Source organism: Varanus komodoensis, unplaced genomic scaffold (genome assembly GCF_004798865.1).
Source record: "Varanus komodoensis strain SLA01 unplaced genomic scaffold, ASM479886v1 scaffold12, whole genome shotgun sequence".
NCBI classification, from domain to species: Eukaryota; Metazoa; Chordata; class Lepidosauria; order Squamata; family Varanidae; genus Varanus; species Varanus komodoensis.
The window spans coordinates 25559307-25584828 of NW_025335349.1; the positions used below are offsets into that span (position 1 = coordinate 25559307).

General features: G+C 44.8%; 1 protein-coding gene across 4 annotated transcripts in view; it reads right to left on the reverse strand.

The window, feature by feature from the left end:
• Positions 1–25522, reverse strand: part of BAZ2A (bromodomain adjacent to zinc finger domain 2A) — a 78937-nt gene that overhangs the window by 50740 nt on the left and 2675 nt on the right. The window contains exon 1 of one of the 4 annotated variants that reach the window (XM_044421973.1): positions 10684–10844. The exons of 1 other annotated variant lie outside the window; for it this stretch is intronic. The gene's annotated coding sequence lies outside the window, so the exon portion shown is untranslated. Of the gene's footprint in view, positions 1–8130; positions 9579–10511; positions 10634–10683; positions 10845–25522 lie in introns of those variants that run through there. 2 more of the 4 variants (XM_044421977.1, XM_044421976.1) reach the window with 2 other exon arrangements.

Below are 25522 nucleotides of genomic sequence, written 5' to 3' on the forward strand. Positions count from 1 at the left end.
AAGGGGCCAAGAAAGCCATCAGGTCAAACCTCTGCTCAGAATAAATTATGGTCCTTCCAAAGTGCTGTTTTGGCATCTGTGGAAAGGGAGTAACTGGTGAGATGACAGAATATGAACAGCATGGAATTTTTTTGCTCCTTTTCCCAAGGAGCTCTATAGCTGATCAAGGCAGCCTATGATAAAATCTCCCATGTTTGGATAATATGACAACCCATCATGAGCAGGAACAACCCTACAAGTCATGGGTTCTCTGAATAGCTTGTCCTCAGAAAATAGGCCACCCTTCTAAAACATTCTGGGTTTGAATGACATAACATGGTTTAATGGCCACAGTGGGTTGCAGTGTCATGTAAACCCATTCATTGGGTAGGTTCACTTCTCACACTAAGTCACCCTGTGAATAAGCCAGCATGGGTTGTTTGTTTGGTGAAGAATCATGGTAATCCTGACAGACAACAGGATTTGCCATGGCTTGGGTTTTCTCCCTCATTCTTCTTCAGTCCTCCTGCTGTTTCTGGCATGTGTCCTAGGCACCTTTGTGGTAGAACTCCTTATTGCTTGTTCCTAACAATAACAGAACAATAATGATGTAGTAATAATGATAGTAATAGTAGTAGTAGTAGCAGCAGCAGCAGCAGCAGTAGTAGTAATTATTTTTAAAAGCCAGAAAGTAAAAGGGGTAACAGAGTGCGGAGGAGGCCAGGCTGAGGAGACAAGATAGATTCTGTTGCAAAGTCTCCTGGGATATATATGAGAGTCAGCTGGAGAACTGAGAAGTAAGGAAGGGAAGAAGCAGCCATGACAAGCTCAATAGTCTGTCAAGCATAGCATGGGCTGTTCACCAAATAAAGAAACCGCTGTGGTTTATTCACAAGGTGGCTTACTGTGACATGCAAACCTACCCAACATTTCTGTAGGACTGCTCTTAGTATAAAGTTAATTTGTTAACCTGCAGCACAAATAGGTCCCTAGTAAGTTCCTTAAAGAGGAAAACTAGGAATCAAAGGGCTTTGTAAAACTAATCTCTTACTGATTCTGAGACCAAGAGATGCCATGCATAATTTGTCCTCTTTCAACAGTTTACTGAACAGGCTGGCTGAAGAGTTCCTACTCAGTTCCATAGCTCTTTCAAAACCTTATATGCCAACATAAGACTGCAAAGTGGGATGTGAAAATTCCACATCAGATGACACAAGTGTTACCAAAGCTTCACCCCCTCCCCCTGACTGCCTAGCTAGTCATTTTCTCATCCCACAGGGATAGAGATGAACTTTCACCTCTCTGTGGCTCTGGGAAAAAAGCCATCATTTCCTGTTACTGAAATTAATGCACTAAATAGATGCACTGTTCACAGAAGCTGGACAAAAATAAGACAGAGCACATAATGTCTTGGCATGGGGCCTAGCCCATTCCCTGGACATCCAGTAGGTCATTTGTAGCTCCCAAACATGGAAATCCTGCCAGATTCATGCAGGATCTGTCTTTTTTTCCTTCTAGCTAAAGGGAAAATGGTCAGGGCCAGACTTGGACAACCGCCTAGGAAGGCGACATATAGATGAATGAATGGGAATAGAACTCAACCAAACTCAAACCAATCTGACAATATGTATCATCTATGTAAGTAGCAAGTGCATAATAATAAAGGATTACAGTAGACACCTCTTAAATCCAGAAACTTTGATTTGAAACTTCACTATTAGATATTATTTTCATCCAAAGCTGGGAACAACCTTTGCACACAGCCTCTGAATGTATTATACTGAGGTCACAACATTTATGGACCCATTTGGGAAACTGCTGAATCCTAATCAAGTAATTGCTACTTCATGCCTGCCTCTTCTGTAGATACACGTTATTCAGCAGAAACTTTTGTTTCATCTCTGTAGGACACCACAACTCTCTTTAATAAGGGACTCCCTGATTTAGCTAAATGCTGGAAGTTCAAACCCACTAATGCTTCTTTTAAACATATGCATTAACAATGTCCAGTAGTGGGTACATATTTTCATATGTGGTGGGAATGTGAATATAAAACAAAGTTTTGGAAAGAGGTTTTTAAAGAGAATAGTAAAATAGTAAGTTTAAATATAAAAATTTGCATTGAGATTGCATTACTTTCCATATTTGACAAGAAACAATGGAGTTGGAATAATAAGGAATTAATAGCATTTAATGACTACTGCGAGATTAATTACAGCTAAGCACTGGAAAGTAAAATGTGATTACCAGTGGTGTTATTGGTATGCAGAAATTTGGAACACAGCTATTAATGATAAATTAATTTGTGATATTAAAGTGAGAAAAAGGCATATAAAGAAAAATAAGTTTAATGAGATTAGGGAAACATTTAAGGAGAATGTGCTAAAAAGGGGGTGGGGGATTTAAACCATCAAGAGAATCTCTGCAGTTTTGGAAGGGGGAAATGTCCTGGAAGAATGTTTGAATGAGTTATTTTATCTGTAACATATATCCTATGGTCCTGGTGGTGGGCACAGTATTTTTTAAGAATTATTTTAACTGTATGTTTATTTTTATATGTTTTATTTTAGTTTTAATCTTTTATTTTGGTTGTATTTTAGAATAAAAAACATTTAAAATTATTTTTAAAAAAACAATGTTGAGTAGTTGCTTCTTTTTGAAGGAGGTAATTACACAGATCAATTCTATACTGGAATAGCCTTTCATATTCACTGACAAACACACTCATGAATACTAATAAATGGAAGAGGAAATGGATAATCTGTACACCTTTTTACAGCTAAAAAACCAAAATTACAGAATTGGAAGTGTTGAAGGATAAATAATTACAGTGGTACCTTGGCTCACGAACTTAATCTGTTCCAGGACTATGGTCATGACCCAAATTTGCCATGAGCCAAGTTAAATTTCCCCATAAGGTTCAATGTAAATAAGGTTAATCCGTTCTGTAACTATTTTTTTAATCAGAAAAATGTGAAGCAAAGTGACAAAGAACAACAAAGATCGCAGCCAACTCCTCCTGCCACACCTCAAGCAGGAGCGCAGCCATCTCCCCCCCCGCACAGCATGACCATGATCATGCCCATCATCCTGGTGCGCTGGGGGGAAGAAATGGGTGCAAATGTGGGCACGCTGGGGGGAAGAGACGGGTGCAATTGTGCTGGCGGGGGGAGATGGCCAAGATCGTGGTTGCACTCGTGCAGGAAAGACGGGTGCAATCACGGGCACGCTCATGCAAGAAAGACGGGCACGATCTCGACCATCTCCCCGCCACCCCCAGCATGATTGCAGCCATCTCCCCACTCGGGGGTGGGTGGGAAGATGACTGCAATTGCAGTCACCACCCGATGCAGAGTTCATGACCTGAGTCAAAATGTTTATGAAATTTTTGTTCGCAACCTGATTTCGTCGTGAACTGAGGCATTCATGAGCCGAGGTACCACTGTACCTCCCATAATGCAATTGTCTGAAGATCTTGCAACACTTTCAGTATATGATGAGGTCGGATACAGATGCCAATTTAAAATTTGAATACTTATTCAAATATGTACTGTTTTGAAGCTTATATATCATTGCTAGGAAATTCTTCACAATTCTAACTAATCCATGGACTTATTTTTTTAAAACACTGGGGAAAAAACTATTTCAGTTGCCTATGGGCACCATGTTGGAAATCCCCTTTGTGGGCACCACTGAAGTAGCCCGGAGGTGCTGCGTTGAAGACCCCGCATTATGTAATCTCTTGATAGGCACTCTTTTCACAAGATCAAGAATGTAATTTATGACTCTTGGGTCCAGGTTTTCCCCTATAAAAATAGTTTTTTCAGTTGGGGTCTATGGGGTTAAGGCGGCAAAAATTATCCCTCCCCCCAATCTCTATAGTATTCTTACTTGATTCACTTTTAGGAAATAGGCCCAATTAGGAAACACAGCAAGTTCCACAATTTGTATTGTGCGCTTAATTCATTTTGAATTTGAATGAAAAATTAAAATATAGGAAATGAACTAGTTGGACACAAAGCAGTATAAAGTCCTATTACTAAGCTGGCTATTCAGATAACATTTTCAGAGTCTACTGTATTCTTTCTTGGGAGATTCTTGGCTCACTATAGTGAAAACAGCTTTTTCAGGAAGCAGTTCTTTATGGTGGATGCTCCCAAGCTATGAAGAGTATAATTAGTGAGGGTTTGCAAGGATTAGTGTGAATATCCACACATAATTATGCTGTAGGAAATACATTCATTGTATTTCACAAGCATGTCAACTATGCTCATAAATATTGCACATACAGAAGTACCTGACATGTTGCCCCCAAGCCCCTTGGGTTCCATTTTTGGTAGAAAGACAGGGTACAAGTTTAATAAATGAATAATGTTCATAGGAATATAATTCTATTTATTTACTCATTTATTTGCATACTGCCTATTAGTGGAAGCTCTTTGGGCGTTGGGGAGATCAGTCCATAGTTGGGGGACCGATACTGAGAAGGCCCCCTCCATTTTTCCTGTCCTCTTGGCCTCCCTTGGACATGGAACACTTGGAAAAGACTCACATGGGGATTGTAGTGTCCAGCTAGATTTGGCTGGAAGACATGCTCCATCATGTACTATAATCCTATGTCAGATAAAGGCTTGTATACATTAAAACCAGCACCTTGAATCAAGCTCAGAAACAAATGCAAATGGCCCCAAATTATATGTTAACTCCTGCAGGTTCTGAACAGCCTTCAAGAGCAGCCCCACATAGAATGGATGAGCCCAATCGTTAGTTAGGTGCACCATGAATTGTTCAAGAAGAATCCATGTTGCATAGTTTATTCCTGGGGTGGATATTTGTTTCAGGCAAATTGCCTATTATCTCCTTCAGTGATAGATTCAAAGTGGTCTTCTTTAGTTTGGTTGTCACAATATTGTACATGACATGATATGCCATGACATATCATGCATGTCAAATTTTCCTCATGCAAATACAGATAAGCACAGTACAACAATTCCAGAACTGACTATGGTGCTGGTTTTCCACTGGACAGGAAAGTTGTGGAATGTGGGACAGACAAAGAAGTCAAAAAAGGCTACAGTCCTTATTCCTCCAAATGGTAATGATCACTCACTCCTGGTATAGACCAATGGACTAAGAATCTCTTGATCTTTGGATATACCACAGAAGTAATGAAAGGATCCCACAGCACATGTCTATCTGCAGAAGTATGCTATGTATATGCAGAACTACTTAGCTTTCTTAGCAGGAGAGATTACTGTTTGAGAATCTCACCAACCTTCTCTCCAGCAATTTGTAGTCCAAGAACTGACATGGTAAAGGACAATCACAAGTACCTTTCCTCCCTTTCCTGTATTTGCTATCCCATATGGAAACCAAGTGTTTTTTTCTTTTCAAGAAATCAGTAGGTGTCACGTTTTCTGCAATAACACAGACATATTACCCACATAACATAATTATTTTAACGGACCACTCATAGGCTGAGATTCTAACACAAGATGCAAAGTTCATATGCTTGTTGGGGAGATGCAGCAGCCACCAAGATAATTACACTGAGAAGCAGCTGACTGAGGCTGCAGTAGACCAATGGATTAAAAGGTTTCTCCATGAGATGGCACTGGACCACTGGCTCCAAGGAGAAAGAGCACCCAACATTGTGGTGTGCATGTGTGTGGCACGATGGTTGATAGTGAATCGGAGGAAGCCATTATAGTAATGGAATTTGACAACAGCACAGAGACTAGAAGTTCCAGCATGGAGCAAAATGGCATTGTAGCACAGAGACTAGAACTTGGTTCTTGGATTCCAGTGCTGACAACTGGTACAAAGATATGGTCATATATTTCACTAAATCTGCCTTATGAATTTCAAAAGAACAGGCTGCACCCTGTGCTTCTCCCAAAGACAGAGCATACAGAAGCTATGGCTATCTGTCACAAGTATTTGCTACTTCAACTCTTACATTTCTTAAATGAAAGCCACTATAATATAGGAGCAAATTGGCAGAACGAAGTAAAGTAAAAAGCTGTGATCTACAGGGAAAAAAAACAAAAGAATGGAAAAGCTCTAAGAAAACTATGGAGGAGAGGTCTTTTAAGACTTTTCAACCCTATAGACACCCCCCAATGGGCTGTACCTCTGCCATCACTGCAAAACTGTTGAGAGCCGTTCAGAGATGCAGAGTGATGGACTGCCTACAAATATCTCAAATACATAAATAAAATAAGTTGGCAGCAAATAAAATCTGTAGTGTGCCACCAAAATTCAGTAGGAAACCACTGCAAGCCTTATAAAGGCCAAGTTTCACTTGAAAACAAGATCAGTTTGGCCCTTCTAAGCATCATAACAACAATTTTATTTGCCACCTTCAACAAATTTGGCAATATAGTGATCACCAAACAGGATGGAGCCACATGGGGGTCACAGGGTATGTGTTATCTACCCCTGTTCCAGATGAGAACCACGAAGAAGCACCACTGTTGCAGTGGTGGTGATTAAAAGGGAACTAAGGATGTGGGATCCTCCCTTCTATGTAATTTGGATACCTTCTGAAGGCAGGCTTCATACCCCAAAAATTGCAGATCTAACTCTGGAAGTTTCGGGAGACTGCTCTGCATAGAACTGCATGGGTGTACCTGTACAGACAACCTGAAAAAGAATAGGCCATTCACAAATGTTCTTGCCCACAGGCGTATCTTAAGAAGGCTTTAAATGCTTTTCCACCAGACTGGTGCACATTAAGTGATTCAATTGTAAAGCCCCAAGATAGACCATCTACAGGGAAATGGTCAGAATGTAGAGCAGTTTTAGGATTTTCCCCTGCCAACCTGAGGTCAAATTAGATAACTGACTTGGTCTAAATCAATATTTATCTATTTTGCCTCATGTGACAATCACAGCTGAGGTGAATTTTATGTACCCAGAACAGGTATAAATGTTCCTGCACATACTGCACATACATACTGCACATTTCATTACCATTCATTACTAAATGGTAATGAAAAATATTTCAGTCACAGTTTCTGCCTCATTTGTTCAGTAACTTTTGTATCAGGAAGCTTGCTTTTCCTTCTCTCACACTCAAACTCACCTTTATTACTGCAATGTCATGCCAAGCTCTACTACCTAAATAGGAAAGCTTCATCTGTAACTGTGTGTGTAGGGGGAGGGGGGAATGCTGTTACTAGTAGTGGTACAGGAAGTACCCTTCCTCCAATTGCCTATGCACTGTAAGAATCATCCATGTTTGCACTAAGACCACCCTAAGTCACTTGCTGTTTCGACTTTAAAAGCAATGGATCCTAGCCTGTCAGTGCACAGCAGCTGACCTGAGCCATAAAATATCCCTTCAAGGCCCAAGGTAGCGGCGGAAAAAGCAGCTGCTGCTTCACCACATGGACAAGCTGGGCTGGAGCTGAGGTGATTGGAAGGCACTGTAATTAAAGGAGAAGGCAGAATGGCTTGCTAAGAAAAAAAAGCCAAGCCAAATGGATGAATTAATTGCAGCCAACACAGAAAAAGAGTTTAAAGGGGAGGGGTGTGGCTTGACAGGAACCACACATGCAGGGATAACACTTAACAGCTGATATAGTCAAAGGAGATCTCATTTATATCTGCAGCCTATGTCTCTCTCATGGTACCAGAAGAAGCAGATATTTTTAAAATATGAGAATGACAGAACAAGGACTCATAGTGTGAAAAATGACAACAGATGATCCAGTAGAATATTCTTTTCAGATAATACCTTATCTAGGTTGAGGTATCCCAGTGGGTAGGGCAATGCTATTTACATGTATTTAGAAGGGCTATAGTCTTGTCTAATCATCACTTCTTTTCTTAACTACTGCTTAGTGCAGCCTTCCCCAAACTGGGGTCCTCCAAATGTGCAGGGCTATATCTCCCATCAGTTGGCCATGCTAACTAGGAATTATCAATTGTAGTCTAACACATCTGGTTTATGGAATCTGATACATGCATATGGCTGCATAAAACCATTTTTATTTTCTTGAATTAATCAGGTTAGGCTGCTGTTTGCATGTTATAAATTTTACATTATAACAATAATGTAAAACCTGCTCAGACCCAATCCAAGGATTAGGAAGGAAACTCCACCATCTGTGGAGAGATGTAGTCTACTCCGGAGGCCCTACTTACACCCATGGAAAGTTCAATGTTCCTGCTGGCAGTAGGTTGCATTAGGACCCAATAAGAGATGAAGAAGCAGTAGTTTTGGATCTTCTAGATTCATTCCTCCATTTCCTCTGTTTCTTGGACTAGGTAGACATTTTTCCTTCCACTGAAATCAATAGAAGAGGTGGGGAGAACTGCTAGCAAATTTATTCTCTCCTCAGCAAGCAAGGTTTTGGAACTGGTAGAGAATCCACCACTCCCCACCATGCTCCATCATTTAGTTTGCTCTGCAAAACAACCATATTGTTATATTCATAGGCCATTATGAAAAGCTGGGTATCAAACAGTTAAATATTATTTATTAAATATAAATAAATATGGATGCAAGCTTATTGCCATGAAGCACAACCAAGGTGACCTGTGGAAGTATCTATGAAAAATGCTTTACTGTAGCTCCACTTCAAATGGAAGTAGATTATTTGTCTATTAAGTTTTGCATGCACAACCTTAGAACTCTACTCATGCAAAGATGTGTTTCTATGTCTGAAAAATGAACTTCAGAATAAGAAGCCCAGAGGAAATATTTCATCCAAAAAAGGCAACAGGAAGCAGTTATCCCTGTTTAATCTAGGGTGGACACTTAAGTGTCAAAAGGCCATATGTGAAAACTTGTAAGAATCATTACCCTTGAATAAATCCAAAGATATGGATCACACATCAGGCCTTGCTATTTTTTTTTCAATTAGAAGACCTATATGATCACAATCTGTATAACTTTTTTTTAAAGGTGTTAAAGTCAAATGACAGGATCTTTTGCCAGTTGGCTGCTGGGGAACAAAGCTAATCTAGCCAAGGAGCTTGGGAAGAGCCAAACACTGAAACTATATTTGATTAAAAAGGACATTTCAAAAAGCAACAAACACAGCTGCCATTTCCCAGTCACTTCCTGCAAGGATGGGGGAGGGAGCAAAGGAAGAGGATTGTAGCATCAAGGTTCAGCACATATGTTTAAGCAGGGGAAGGCAGCAACTCTTTTACACACTCTAAAAATCAGCCATCCAAGATTCCCTACTTTCACACTCCACCTTCAGACAAACACAAAGGGCTCATTCACCTTCCATCATCTTCCCAAACCATCCTCAGAGATGCCCTCTCATAAAGATCTTAGCCTTTCACTTCCCCAATACAAAAGAGATTGCCATCAGAACTATCAACCCATCAGATATAGATACAATACTTCTCAAACACATGTTAAACCCATACGGAGGATTTTCAGTATCAGATGCTACCTTCTCCACCAGCTACACAGCCAGGATAATTCCAACCTCATGCTAAGTATTCCAGGATTTACCACTATAGAAAGAATATAATCTCCACTCAGAATCAGAGAATACATTCTCTCTTATCTGTCCAACAAAAAGGCTTTTTTCTCCAAACATCACAATACTCAGGATAATAGTAGGTGTGCATGTATGCTACCTCCTTACCCACGTTCCTGTTTACAAGTAATTTTCAGATAGGTAGCATCCTACCATCATCCTACCCCCTTTCTGATGGACTCTATCACCTTGTCATTCTAGGAATGCCCACAAGTCCGCTCTTCACGCGTCCTACATCTACAGGAGTTCATACGCCCCGTTTCTCCAGAATCTGCACTTCTCTTCCTTTCCATCAAAGCTCTTGAAGTGAAGGGAATCCTCACGCTCGCATACAAAACTGGCCACTCGAGGCTGCCTAAGGACATCCCACAGAATACGCAGCGCAGCCCTCCCCAACTTCAAAGGGAGTGAACGCTTCACTCTTCACCACATACAGTTAGCTGATCATTATGATTGCTATGGTATTCCCTTCCCCCTTTTCTCTTGAAACAAAAACCAGATCGGAATCAGACCAGGCCTTCCCTACCGCCCCCCTTCATTTTTTTAATCCCCAACGGTCCAACCCCTTCTTCCTCACCCAGCCCCTCAGGCCGGCGCCACTCCAGCGCAGTGCCCTCTCCCACCCCAGCCCACCATTCCCGGCTTCCCAACAATCTCTGCCTTTTCCGGGATCTCGTCCCAGCCATTAGAAGTTGTGGCCCTTTAACCCGGGAGAAGCATTCCCGCCCCTCGCCCACCCCTCCCTCCTCCGGGAACGGACTTCCCAGAGAAGAAGCCTCGCACTCGGCTCCTTCCGCAACAGGGGACTCCGCTGCAGACGGCCACGGCGCCCCGAGCTCCCTCCGGCCTCGCTCCCAGTTCCAAGGAGCAGGCCCCACGCCTTCCAGGGCCCTCGCGGGGCCCCTCCGCCGGAGAGCAGGCCTTCTCCCCCGGGAATGGGGAAGAGGAAGAACACCTTCGTTCCCCAAGATGAAACTTGCTCCGTGCCGCCTGCCCCCCCCCCACGCGCCCCCTCTTCTCCTTCACCTCACAAGGACTCGGGCCAACTTCTCTCTGCCGTTTCCTCCGCCTTCTTGCTCCCCGCGCTCCCAGGGGAGGGGGAAACTGGGCCACGTCGTCGCACAACTCCCCTCGGGCTGGGCAGCAATTTTTGGCCTCCTCGAAATTCCCCCCTCTGCCCCGCTCCGTGGCTCCTCACCTGTGGGAGGTGTCAGCCGGCTCCTCACATGGCTCGAGGAGGAGGAGATGGAAGGGGTCAGGCCCCGCGGTGCAGCATGGCCGGGACCGCGGCGGGGGCCCCCGGCCGAAGCCAGCGACGGTGCGGGAGGAGGGCAGCCAGGCCGAAGCCGCAGCAGGCAAGGCCGCCGGCGCCGCCGTCGTTTCTGGCCAGGAAGCCCAGGCAAGCCAGCCAACGAACGAACGAAGCAGCGAGCGAGCGCCGGGGCGAGTGCCGACCGCAACCTCCACCGGGTCCTAGTGCCCTGCCGCACCCGTGCCAAAGATTGGCCCAGCTGCAATTGCCACGGCGTGGCCCCGTCCTACAGCTTCTCTCGCGTGCTTTCTCTTCTCCCACTGCGGCACAAAATGTATTTCGGGGCCTGCTAGAGGAAGTTCTGGAAGGGCGAGCGAGGTAGCTAAAAAGTTCCTCTCTACGAGGAGGAGGCTGCTATCGGGAGCCATTGGCTTCTCAAGTCTGACTAAGTGGTCCAGCTCCTGCTTTGCACGCAAAAGCTCCGGAGGTCAGTCTCAGGCATCTCCAAGTAGGACTGGAAACATTCTTGCCTGAAAACCTGGAGAGCCATTGTTGCCAGTCAGTGTCCACAGTAATAGGCTAGCTGGACACAGAAGACAGCATCAGCCTTTTTGTTGTTGTTGGACTTCAGCTCCCATCAACCCTACCCATCATGGCTAATGGTCAGAGGTTATGGGATTTGTAGCCCAACAACATCTGAAGGGTCAAGGACTGGGTTCCCCACTGCTGCTCCCATATTCCCATCTTTTGAAGTGTTTGGTTCTCATCCCAGTTTAGGGATAAGTGTTCCTTCTTGGTCAAGGAAAGACACCCCACAACTTAAAATAGCCCACTTTTGTACCAAAGAACGGTTTATGAACAGTTGTGGTGATTTGCATATGCAAATGATCAATGGTTAAACAGTCTAGAAAGTTTTTTGTATACTTCAAAGATATCCATCATAATGGAATAGCTAATTTGTTGGTCTTGAGGCCCAACTTGAAATCCCTGCTCAGCTGTAAAACTTCTTTGGAGCACTGATCCTGTAACTAACCTACCTCACAGGGTTGTCGTGAAGATTAAAGCTGTGGAGAAACCATAAGCACAATGGCACAGGGTTCTTAATTGTAACGATAAAATGGAACTATATAAGTAACCTTGGGTTCCTCACAAGACAAGATATAGATGCAATGTAATAATAGTAACAACATAAATCTAATTGTCAAGTGATGAGAAATCAAGTGATGCACATTCATGTGTGAACCAGTGTGTTCTCTCTAGTTATTTTTTATTTATTTATTTATTTATTTATTTATCGATTTCTATCCTGCCTTTTTCCTCAAAGGGCTCAAGGCAGCTTACATCATTCTCCTCCTCCATCTTATTCCCAAAACAACAACCCTGTGAGGTAGGGTGGGCTGAGAGGCTGTGACTGGCCCAAAGTCACCCAGTTGGCTCCATGGCCGAGCGGGGACTCGAACCCGGGTCGCCTGAGTCCCACTCTCACACTCTTAACCACTGCACCACACTGGCTCTCTTTACTTTGGGTGTTCCAAGGCTGAGTCCTGGGCTGGTGTTCTCAATGCATTTCCTAGCTTCAGTATGGAGCTTCTAGTGACGGATGGGAAAAGGTGTGTGATTAAGGGTGGCTACCTGGATAATGGAGAAGGAGGTTGCTGGGAGGACAACACTGCTTAAGCAATGGTGGGAAAAGATGCTGGTGAGCCCCACTACATGACAACAGACTGATTGTTTTATTTTAGAGGGTATAGTTGGACTATACTAGACTATAGGGACAGTTGCCACAAGATGGATTTGTGTTGGTGTGGTCATTGCTAGGGAGAAGGTTACTGTAACAAGTTCAGTGGCCACTGACAGGCAAATTGCAACAGATTTTGTTAATGCATACACAGCATTATATATAAAATTCTGTTTATTGGAAGGGGCAGGAGAATTTGATGTAGACATATCTGACCTGGTGCAGTGGTCAAATTCAGTTCCAATCCGCCTGAAGCAGCATGCCTAATCAAGTGATGCAGGTAGGTCTGGACCCTATGGCCAAGGTCCACAGTTCTGCAGACCAGCCCCTCATCATGACCACCCAGAGATCAGCAGGAGATGAGGGAGGGAGAAGCAAGTTCCATTTTATTGTAGTAATCTGGAAGGTACTCAGATTTAAGTGAGCTTTAAATGCAAAACAGCACGTGCTCAGAGTATTATTCTTTTTTTAACCAAGACTACTAAATATTTTAACATATGAGGAATTTAGAAGCAATTGTAAAGCGTGGAATGGTGATTGAGGGAGATAAACGTTAGCTGCATTCTTAACAGAATACATCTGTCTAAAAGCCCACCTCACCATAAGATCAAGGTTTAAAATTTCCAACCAGCACTATTGTCTTATGGCAAGGAATGCTAGGAGTTGTAGTACAAAAAACCTATGGATGGCACCAGGTTAGGGAAAAATTAGGGAAGAGAAGAGCTAGGGAAAAGTTTCTAAAGGAAGATGGCAATGAATACTGAGAAGGAACAGCTCCTTGTCCAATTTGTGATGGTATCAAACTAAGTATATTATCTCATTACAGTGAAGAAAGTTGGGCTCTCACAGGGGACAGTAGGGCTGCAATTGTAGGAACTGGGGAAAGAGTCAATGCAGCCAGGAACTTTAGCTGTTGAGATCTCTTTCTGGAATCAAAAGGGAACGACAGATAAGGTAAGAAAGGAAATGAATATGGCATTAAAAGAACAGAGAATCTGAAGGACCACAGATTCTCTGACAGTTCTGTATCAAAGAGGGTAAAGAACCTAATAGTTCTAAATCAGGGGCACGGAAGCTCATTCATCCTGAAGGCTAAATCCTGTTTTGGAAAAGGGGCTTCTAGTGGTAGGCAGGTCTGAGGGCAAAAATGCTAGGATCAAAGGCAAAATAATTGGAGGCAAATATTTTAGCTTAAGGGTGGGGGAGTTTAGACTCCTTAAGCGTGTTTAGACCAAAACCAAACCAATCCAAAACAAAACTCTTCAACGTCCAGCATGGGACATGCTCACTGGGGCATAAAGTAAAACTTTCTCTGTTTAAGCATACATAAATTATGCCCGAAAGTTCTTCAGCCTTGCAGGAGGCATTTCAAACTTTGAGAATGGAGAAAAAATTGCAAAGAACCTGGGAAGCCACAAAATGATTGGCGATAAAAGGAAAAGGAGCCATCTGAAACTGCTGAGGACCAGATCTATGGAATGCGCTCCCCAGAGAGGTCTGCCTGGTGCCGTCATTATTTGTTTTTCGGCGCCAGGCGAAGACCTTTTTATTCAAACGTTATTTTAATTGTTAATATTATTTATTTTATTCTTTGGCCAGGGTGACTTAATTTATACTGTTAAATTATATTGTTTTATATGATGTTATTTATTTATGTTTGTGAGCTGCCTTGAGGCTTCGGCAAATGGGGCGGCATAGAAGTTCCCTAAATAAATAAATAAATAAATAAATAAATTTGGCCCATGTCTGAAGTTCCACACCTGCGTTCTAAATCTTAACCATCTCTGCTATAATCTTACAGGCACCCAATTTTACCTACAAAGATGTCAAGGGAATGTAGTGGTCTCAATCAGTAATGCATGCTATGCTGTATTATACCATGATCCTGTGGGTATAACTATGGTGCCATAAGAGCCCTTTTGGACTGAACCAATGGTCCATCTAATCCAACGTCCTTTTTTAAAGTGGCAAGTCACATGCTTTAGGCCTTTGTGGCTAATAGATGTTGATGGGCCTTCCCTCCATACATTTGTCTAATTTTAAACTTTAAAGTCAATAGCCCTCTTATCTTGCAGCAACAAATTCCTGGAGAAGGACTTGCTTTTGCCTTGAATCTATTGTCTACCAATTTCACCACCTATGAATTTTACTGTTGTGGGGAGAGTATTTCCAAAAAGACCTATATGAAGATATGAAAGCTGTAGTTTGCCCTGCTGGTACATTATAAACAAATCAAAAAGCCACAGAGGAGTAACAGCTTTCTTGTTACTCATTATGTTGTGATGTTTTCATTCATCCTAATGAACTTTATGAAATAAACTTTATTAAAACTTAATTAATGAAGGTACTGCTGCACTGCAGCTTTTGAATGGACATAGGAAGCTGCCTTATCAAGGCATACTATTGGTCCATGTAGCACAGCAGAGCCTACCATAACTAGACAGCAGCTTTCTGGAAGAGACCTTTCTACATGCTGCTTACCTAAGATTTTTTTCTACTGGAGATCAAATATTGGACCTTTTGCAGACAAAGCATGCCCTGTAGCACTGAGTTATAGCTCCCTGGCCAAATCCTCTCCTATTAGTACAGGACCACAGCTTTCACCCCTGTGGTCTGCAACAATTCTCCTGAGCTGCTGTCACTTAACCCAGGCAAGCATTTTGTAGCAGTGAATATGTACTTGTAAAAAAAAAAAAAAAAAAGTGACTGTGCCATATACATTAAGGGGAAGTACAACACCTCATGCTACAAAATATTAATAATCTCCCAACTATGGTCAGAAAGAAAAAAACCTTCACATGTGCCGCTTTCATGCTCTTACCCTCCATCTATCTGGACTTGAATCTCCACAGCTTCCCCTGTATTTTTTAAAGAATACAATGCTCAATTTCCCCCACTGATTCCCAGGTTCCTGGAGATGTGAGAGCTACAATCTCAGCCCAATTCTGTAGCTGGTTGCCCTCACAGAAACCCAATAGCCCCAGGTTTAATACGTATCCCAGGATGGAACAGTGGGGCTTTCAGGGTTGGAATACATTAAATAGCTTCTGACAAGCCCACACATGGAAGAGACGTATGATGGACCTCAGGAGCGGCAGCTCCCCAGTGCAGATACCTGCTGCCAACTTCAGCTTTCCAGCTGCTTGTGGTATCAGGAGACTGGAGCTGCCATAGCCTGTTGGCCCCTCCTTTCCTGAGATGCAGAGGCCGACGCCAACAGTGCCCGCAAAATACATCTCTTGTGGTTGCAGGAGAAATTGAACCAGAGGGCGGGGGAAGGAATCAGAGGGCGGCTGGAGGACACAGGAAGAACGCAAACACAAAAATCACACCATTAATAGGAAAGAGCAGCAGCAAATACATGTCCATATACATGCCATCTCCTACCCAGAAAGGGCAAAAGGGAAACCTAGAATCTACAGGGAACAGGGCAAGAGACACCAGAAGAAAGGGTGGGAGAGGGAAATGAGACAGAACAAACCTTCCTCAGTTCCCAATTAGCTCCATTCTGTGTTGAATCCAGCTGGCTGAGTCAGCCAGACGCAGCAAAACAACTCATCATTGTTATGTACTCTCTGCTCAGCCTCCCACCTCACATGCCAAAAGCCACTCGTTAATTAATCATTCTTAAGGGTTTAGCAATGCCCTGCAGATGGAGAAACTGAGGCACAGATTGACAAGATGGCCTAACTCTCATCTGTCAGCAGAGGAAGAAGAGTGCAGGGTCACCCAGCACTGCACGCACCCTCTTGTCACATGCTCCTAGTAGCTCTTCAGGCTTCTCTGAAAGCACGAATGTTACAGTGCTCAATGCTAGTTCCAAGACTTCAGGACAGAAAAGCACTCACTCTCTCTGAATGCCTCCCCCAGCCCCTGCCAATCAGGCAACTTCTGTTCCTACAAAGCTTAAAGAATCCCACCCCATCACTATAGGTCATGCTACCAGGTCTGCCTCCATAGACTTGATGCCAGAAGTTAGTCAAAGAAACTGCACTGGAGAACACAGGACTGCACATTTTTTAGAATGGGAGAGCGGGAAGAACCACTCCATCAAAATTCATATATTCCCCTTTCCATAAAAGTATGGTTACCAATATTATTTATTTATTTATTTTATTTATTAAAACATTTTTATGCCGCCCCATTCGCCGAAGCCTCGGGGCGGCTTACAACATAGATAAAACAAGTTAAAATCCATATAAAATAATCTTAATTAAAACTCACATTATAAAATAAGCCGCCCTGGCCAGATAAAATTCAATTGTATTTAGCATTTAAAATGTTGCTTAAATAAAAAGGTCTTAGCCTGGCGCCGAAAAACAAATAACGACGGCGCCAGGCGGACCTCTCTGGGGAGCGCATTCCATAACTTAGGCGCCACCGCTGAGAAAGCCCTTCTCCGAGTAACCACCCTCCTAATTTCTCTCACGGAGGGCTCCCGGAGAAGGGCCTCTCCCGCCGATCTCAGGGGGCGACTGGGCAAATATGGATGTAAGCGCTCCTTCAGGTAACCAGGACCCAAGCCGTTTAGGGCTTTATAGGTCATTACCAACACCTTGAATTGGGCCCGGACTTCAATGGGGAGCCAGTGAAGCTGACGGAGAACTGGCGTCATGTGAACATAACGTCCAGTCCCCGTCAGCAGCCTGGCAGCTCTATTCTGAACCAATTGAAGTATCCGGACCGTCTTCAAGGGTAGCCCCACGTAGAGCGCGCTACAGAAGTCAAGACGGGAAGTCACCAGCGCATGAGTCACTGTTGCAAGGCAGTCGTACTCCAGGTAGGGGCGCAGCTGATGAATCAGCCGAAGCTGGAGGAAAGCGCTCCTCGCCGCTGTTGTCACCTGAGCTTCAAGTGAAAGCTCCGGGTCGAGGAGCACTCCCAAGCTGCGGACCTTGTCCCTAGGAGGGAGTGCAACCCCATTCAGGACAAGGTTCAGGTCACCTTCTCCGAAGCCCGAACCGCCAACCAACAGGACCTCCGTCTTGTCTGGATTGAGCTTCAGTTTATTGGCCCTCATCCAGCCCATTACCTCGGCCAGGCACCGGTTCAGTACAGCCACTGCCTCACCTGGATTGGTGGAAAACGAGAGGTAGAGCTGGGTATCATCAGCATACTGATGGGTCCGCAGCCCACACCTCCTGATGACCTCTCCCAGCGGTTTCATGTAGATATTGAACAGTAAAGGGGACAAAATGGAACCCTGCGGTACCCCATGGCAAAGCTGCCATGGCGCAGAGCCATAGTCCCCCAACACCACCTTCTGGAATCGGTCGTTGAGATAGGAGCGGAACCACCGCAAAGCGGTGCCTCCGACCCCCAATCCCGCCAGCCTATCCAGAAGAATACCATGGTCGATGGTATCGAAAGCCGCTGAGAGGTCCAGGAGAACCAACAGGGACGCACTCCCCCTGTCCTTCTCCCTGCACAGGTCATCGTACAGGGCGACCAAGGCAGATTCAGTACCGTACCCGGGTCTGAAGCCGGACTGAAATGGGTCCAGATAATCAGTTTCATCCAAGAGTGCTTGGAGTTGTCCCGCCACCACTCGCTCTAACACCTTGCCCAGAAACGGGATGTTGGCCACTGGTCTATAGTTAGCGGCCATCCCTGGATCCAGTGACGCCTTCTTCAGGACCGGTCGGACTACCGCCTCCTTTAAAGGGGCAGGCACCCGACCCTCCCTCAGAGAAGCGTTAACCACTTCCAAGATCCAGGTTCCAATCCCGTGCTTGGAATCCTTTATTAACCAAGACGGGCAAGGGTCCAGAAGGCAAGTGGTAGGACGTACTCGTCCAAGCACCTTGTCCACATCATCGGGCCGCAATAACTGAAATTCATCCAATAATTCTGGACCAGACGGCAGCGTTGGTGTCTCCCTTAAAACCTCTGAATCAATAGTGGAATCCAGCTCGTGACGAATCTGAGCGATTTTCTCCCTAAAATGCTCGGCAAAGTCGTCACAGCGGGCCTTTGAGGGTGGAATCAGCTCTTCCTTTGGCCCTGGGTGAACCAGGCCTTGCACCACTCGAAAGAGCTCCGCCGGACGGCATTGTGAGGAGGCAATGGAAGCGGAGAAGTGTCTCTTTTTCGCCGCCCTCACCGCCACAGCATAGGCCCGATAGTGGGCTCTTAAGTGTGTTCGATATTCTCTCTGGGGGATCAATGTTGTCAGGATCATGCACTTTATTTATTAAAAAGTTTAAGAAAGCTGTCAGTACAGCCCATGTTGTCACTACAGACTGAATTATGCTAGCGCAGTATAAATGGCTTGAGGCTGGCACTCTTAAGGCTGCAATCCTAAGCACATTTAATTGGCAGTAAGGGCCACCGAGTTCAGCAGGATTTACCTTTGAACAGACAGGAATAGGGGAACAGTCAGCATCTGAGTATAATCAACATTGTAACTCCCATTTTTGTTAATCTGGATTATGCCCTGTGCTATTTGCAAAGTATGCAAGATGTCCGTCGTCATCATATGCATGTCTATGCATAAGCAAGTTCCATCAGACAACAGCTTTCATTTCTTAAAAGAGCGTTGGGGACCACACGTGCCAAGAAATTATACAGCTCACTCCACAAACCCTTGTCTTTAAGGCCAAATTAGGTTTCAGATACTGCTAGAATGACCAAGTATCTTGGACATACAATTACTCTTTTCTTAGCATGAATTTTCTCTACAGCAGGTCACATTCTGTCTAGCATATCTTGAAGACCTTGCGCTAACTGCAGACAACACAAAGTTGCTGTCATTGAGACTTCCCAGAGGTGCTATGGCACTATCCAGGTAGAAGGGAAGCATGTACTGAGCCTGTTGCACAGGGCTCTGATGATCCTGTAGATGAGAAACCAAGGGAGTTCCGACCATTTTAAGAATGTATGCCTAAGAGACAGCAACATTTGAGTTCCTTTCTAGCTGCACAGATATTCTAGTTCAAGCAGTGAAAGCGTGGTGGCTCATCTTCCAGCCTGGAGTCATGCACCACTTGCTGCCTAATCCTCAACCTATCCAGCACTTCCTGAACCAGACTCCCTGCAGGAGGTGCTGGGAAGTACTCAACAGACTCATTAGGCAAGAGCAGCAAGCACTCAGATCCCTTTAACTCAATGAATGGAAGAAGAGTGATTTTTCCTTTCTCATTTGCTGGAGGCAAAAGTAGGTTATGGAGAGAGTTGCAGGAATTTTCAGGCATACTCTAGTATGGAGTGGGGGATGGGACAGATCTGAGAGACAGGCTGGCAGAGAGAAACATAAAGGCAAAACAGATGCAGGAAAAAAACCTATTATGCCTCTGCCACCTGACCCCATGACATGTCAGACTCCAAAGAACAGTGAAACAGGACTTCCTTTCCCCAGTGAATGGGCCAGTGAATGGGCCAGCCATGCCCTTGGCTCTGTCATTCTAGAGTTCGGACAGAGATGAAAATGGGTATCTGTTTGCCAACACTCATCTTGGATAATTAGTGTTTGGACCTGTTCAAGAATGATGTTTCCTCTTCTTGGATAGAGATCTCTGCATGCAGACTGCTTTCATAAAAAGTAAGAAGGAAGTGAACAATTGCAAGCCACTGTCTCTCAGCACCCATATTTGTAAGAGAGGGCACAATACTGGCCTACTATGCAGCCTTCTTGTAAAGATGACTGAGATGAGAATAAGGGTGTTATAATAGATAACTGCTGAGCGAGCGTGGGTTTGAATCCCTTCTCAGCGGTCAAATCACCACCTCTCAGCTTAACCTACCTTATACGGTAGGTTATGATGTAGAGTTATTGGGAGGATAAAAGGTACACAACCACTGTTTCCAAGAGAAAATGAATGGATGAATATACACTGAAATAAAATGTGAAGAATGCATCCTTTCTTCTCTAGGAAGATCTGGGTTTGTTGGGAGACAGGATATCATCATCTTGTTCTGCTTCCAGCTGTCACTCCAGCTTCCATTAGAACTATATCAAAGAATCCTAAATACACCGTCTGTGCATATCTCTGAAGATACTTTCACAACCAATAGTTTTTGGTTATGCAAAACATTCTCTGTGGTACACTGGGATTGATATAGTTCCTACAAAGAGAACTGACAGGTTGTGTCTTCACTTTAGACTGCAAGTGGGCAGGAATTGGAAGTGAGGAGTCTGGGGTTTGCAAGAACGGGGTAGCAAGACACAACACTGCTTGTGCTCAGGAATCATGCACCAGCCCCACCCTCACCAATCATGAGTTAGGCGTGGACAGCTGCAAAGGATGCGCACAGACCTCTCCATCAGCTTTCCCCATGTTCTGGACCTTTACACAATTACATGTAGATCTGTCTTTGCAGATATCTACCCTAATATGTAGCCATTTGGGGCAGAAGTGCTGCATAAATGTAATGCTGGGACCAACAATGTGGTCCTATAGCCATATTTCTAAACACGGAGGAGCAAAGTGTTAAACAAGCAATGAGAAACCAAGCAATATTGTATTCATGTGTGAACCAACCCCTCCCCAAAATAATCCTGGGATTAACTGCAACCTCATGTAACAGTAGAGATAGAGGCCCCTTCTCCAGAGTAAAAAGCTATAAAATATAAAGGCCTATAAAATGCTGTTTGACAGCTGCAGGATCACTGATTTCCTCCCACTGCACACACGCATACATACACATGCACACACAAACACAAACTGTAGGTACCACGTTGGAAAAGCATGTTTTTGAGTCTCTGTAGCTTTGCATGAATTGTTGACAACCCTGCCAATGGATGAATCAATTTCTGGACAGCAGTGCCTCACAAATCCATTTCCCCAACAGCAGCTGCCATGTCAAAGAGTGTCAAAAGGCTCAATAAACAAACCACAGTGAAGAATAAAGAGTGGGTGGGGAGAGCATTATCCTTCCCACCCGCCCCAGTGTCTCAGCTATTGGACAAGATATGACAAGATTCCCCTAGCAGCTGAGTAAGCAGACAAGCAGACATTTGCAAGGCCTTCTCTGTTCCCACCTGACATGAGGCCATGCCAATTGCAAGTTACCAGCTGAGAAATATATATTGACAACCAAGGCGATCCAAACCAACGACACTAGATTCAGGTCTGGATTACAGAAATCCTCTATCTTGTTCCTTCCAGAGTCAAAATCTCTTCTGCCTGCTATTGTAACACAGTGACTAAGACTGGGAACAGGGAAGTCCACGGTTTAAAGCTCATGCCAGCTGTGACCCTCCAAGGAAACCACTGTTCTTTAAGCCGCAGCCACTTCCCCTTAAATGGGCAGAGAGAAAAAAATGTCCATGTACCCTACAGAACTGTTGCTTAAGGATCACTGAGTTCATACACGCAGAAAGCTTTGAATGCGGAGTATTTTGCATCTGTGTAATTAAAGAACAACAGTTAGAAGATGTGAATATTAGTATTCTAATGTAGTATTTCAGATGTTGTTTTGCTCCGATACTACAATATTAGGGAAAGGGTCCTGATTAGAATTCACCTCATTTCAAATGCTGGAGCCTTTCTCAAACAGAAAGAGGTTGTGGTTTCTTAAACCAGTTGGAATGGCTTGTGTTCTTATGCCCATTCTACAGACAGGAAAGGAAAACCTGGTAACGTTGATCACCCTAGCTACCATAGCCCAGTGGCATTTACACCTAGATTGAAACGAATTGCTAGATACCAGCCAGAATTAATGGGAAAAGGTTGTCGAAGGCACACAACACTGCCAGATGAACACTTGGGAGGTATATACTCCTTAAGTTTGGGTTGCCTAAGGGCTCCTTTCTGGCAAGATTCCCTTAGCGTTTCTGTCCTCCCCCCCCCCCCCCCCTTTCTTGCCAGCAAGAGAGAGCTTTGCCAGCCGCCCACGATGCATCATTCATCTGCTCTGCAGAGTGACAAACCAAACGTCCTTCTTCAAGGGACACGCGGCTGCTGCTGTGCATCCCTTTCTTAGCTCGGCACAGGGCTCGAGGCGCAGGAGGGCCAGCGAGGCAGGAGCAGGGAGGTGGCTGGGAACGTCGAGCCGTGGAGCAGAAAGGTTTCGGTTTGCAAGCTTACACGCTCGGGGTGCTGCGTGCGCCCGCGGAGAAACAAACAACACCCAGCAGCTCCGAAGTGTGGGGGCTGGTAGGTGGCTGTTAAAAGAAGGGAGACTGGACGGATCTAGATTGGTTCTCTCCGGCGGCTTGGAAACTCCCATCTCCCCCGCCCCCCCGCGCACACAGTCGCTCCTTGGATCTCTCGAAGGTAGACACCCACACGCGCATCCAAACAAACCAACCCGGAGGCCATTAGAGCCTGCGTGCACTGCACGACACTGCTGCAAGGTGCAAGCGGGCGGGCGGGCAAGCGGGATGAGACAGATGGTTTGGCTTTTGTAAGGGCAGCCCCTCCTCTTCCCCAGCTGCTGGAGCCAAACACTTCCCCTTCCCACCCAGTTAAGCGGCGGCGGCAGCACCCTTCCCCCTCGCTCCCTCCCTCCCTCCCTCGGCGAGGCCTTCCGCCAAAACAGCCCTCTTCTCCGCCCGCTTGTGAGTCACGCGCAGGGACAGCCAAGCACCAGAGCGCTCCTGCCCGGAGTGACACCGCCTGGTTAATGATCCCTGGCAGGCAAAAGGGCACGGCGGGAACCGGGCCGTTTTGCACTTCGGATCAACACATCCGGAATTACTACTACTGACCCGATTCAAAGCGTTTCGGTCACCAACAGACTGAAAAAGAGGGTCGGGCGGGCGTGGATGGGGAACGTCTTTAGCACTTGCTCTGGCGTCAGCCAAAGCAGCCGCACGCACACTTACCTGGGAGTAAGCCCACTGACCCGGTGAGACGGACTCCTGAATAAAATGCAGGGGATTGCACTAAAGAGCAGGTTGCGCTATTGTGCTATTAAGTGGTGTGCCAGGAACTAAGGTTACTGGGATTCTCCTTCCAGCGTTACTGCAGGCACAACCATGGAGGTATCACCTCCGTGTGTAAACTGATGGCTGCGCATAGATGTTTGCAGTCAAAAGTGCAAATAAGAAAGCATCCGAACCTGCAGCAGTGAACTGTCAGGATTTGACCTAAGGTGGTGCTTCTCAAGCAAATTTGATGAAATAATTCTCTTCTCCCCTTCACCCAGCCAAGCCCCAGCCTACTCCACCTCTAAAAGTAACTAGATCTTCCATGTCTGTTCACCTCCCAGCTGGGAGCCCTGACTGAACGTATGTTTACCTAACTCATACAGTCTATGCCCAAACTTGGCTTCCAAACACACAAGTATACCACTTAACAGATTCCCATCCACTTTCTGCATGCCACTTCATCCCCAGGCTGAAGTAACTGGTGCTACAAAAGTAAGGGATTTCTCCAGGGGAGTCAACGAGAAAACACCCCACACTTTGGAAAACATGGAATGTTTATAGGCACTACTAGAACATGAACACTTTGTGAGAACATGTCAGCCAGCCCCAACCCAGCACCCTCCAGGTGACTTTGACTACAACTCCCAGAAACCCCAAGCCAACTATACACACCCCAGTTGACACAACAACTCCAGGAAATCAAACACACACCCCTTTATTTATTGAAAACATGTTTCCTCCACCTTCCTAAAGTTGTTCAAGGCAGCTTACAAAGACAATATAAACCAATGCCATATGCCTGCCAACCTAACAATAACATTTCATGCCTGTGGTGATGGATTCTAGTACAGAAAAGCTTATGCTATAATCAATGTGGTAGTCTTTAAGGTGCCACAAAACTCTTTGTCGCTTTTAGCTCAAGAGGGCAAAAAATCAAGCTATCAAAATATGAATACAGCTCTTTGTATTGAACTTTGATGAGTGTTTTGAGACACAACGCAGAATGCACACCCACAAACATTTTCATTCTGCTTTGCTTAATAACTGCAAGCTTTGTCACTTCCCTTATAATAGTTTTGTAATATTCACAAAATCAGTGCTTTGAGAGGATAAAAGAACTTTCCTTGCCCAGTGACCTGAGGGCAATTTTTATGAGCCAAAGTCTACCTGCAGGTCTGAGTTAAGGCGTCCTGGGACTCAGGCGATCTGGGTTCGAGTCCCCGCTCAGCCATGGAGCCAACTGGGTGACTTTGGGCCAGTCACAGACTCTCAGCCCAACCTACCTCACAGGGTTGTTGTTGTGGGGATACGATGGAGGAGATGTAAGCTGCCTTGAGCCCTTTAGGAAAAAGGCAGGATATAAATCGAAAAATAAATAAATAAATAAATAAAATAATGCTAGTAGGTTGGGGCGGACTCGGACAGAACAACACTCATTCCTGATTTACGTACTGGTACATGTGCATCTATATATTTTGCTGCATTTCATAGTATGTGCCTAAGGTTGAGTCCCAGTGAATGTGGTTCACCTCCAAATATACATGCATAGGAGCTATAAGGCTCTTAGACCTACAACATTTATCATGCCTGCTCTGTAGAGATGTGGAACATTCTGCTACACGTGTGCACTTTGAAGACCTGGCACCTAAATGCACACCAACAAGCTTCAGATTACATGCCCTGCCTTGTTTTACCCATGATAAGCCCACAAGCACCAGGTGGCACATGCAGCCCCTGCTCAAGTGTTGTCATATTGTGTGAACCTGATGAATATAGGTGTTGTGTTGCTCAATAACCCATGCTTGACAGGTTTGAGCAACACAGTGGTGTTGAAGTAGGAATCCAAATGGCACTGCATCCTCACCATGGGTTGGGCTGTAACGTTTATGTGAGCAGCCCCATAGACTCAACTCAGATACCATGCCAAATTATAGTCTGTGCTAACCACACAGCTGCTTCAGACCTAGCAGCTTTACTATGGTTAGAGTGACAGGTTCAAGTCTCAGGCTTGTGATCTTGGATTCTATACAAGTCCAAGGGTGACCAAATCATGATTTGAAGGAGATCCCAATTCTCCTTCACTGACTGGTTGAAAACCATCACTGGTCTCTTCAGACATCATGGCTAGCCCATAGCCATGGGAAACCTTCCTTAGCAATAAACAAGGAATTAGGCACAAGGGTAAATACCACAAGCTTTTCCACTTTACCTGGTGCTAGGAACTGTACCTTAGG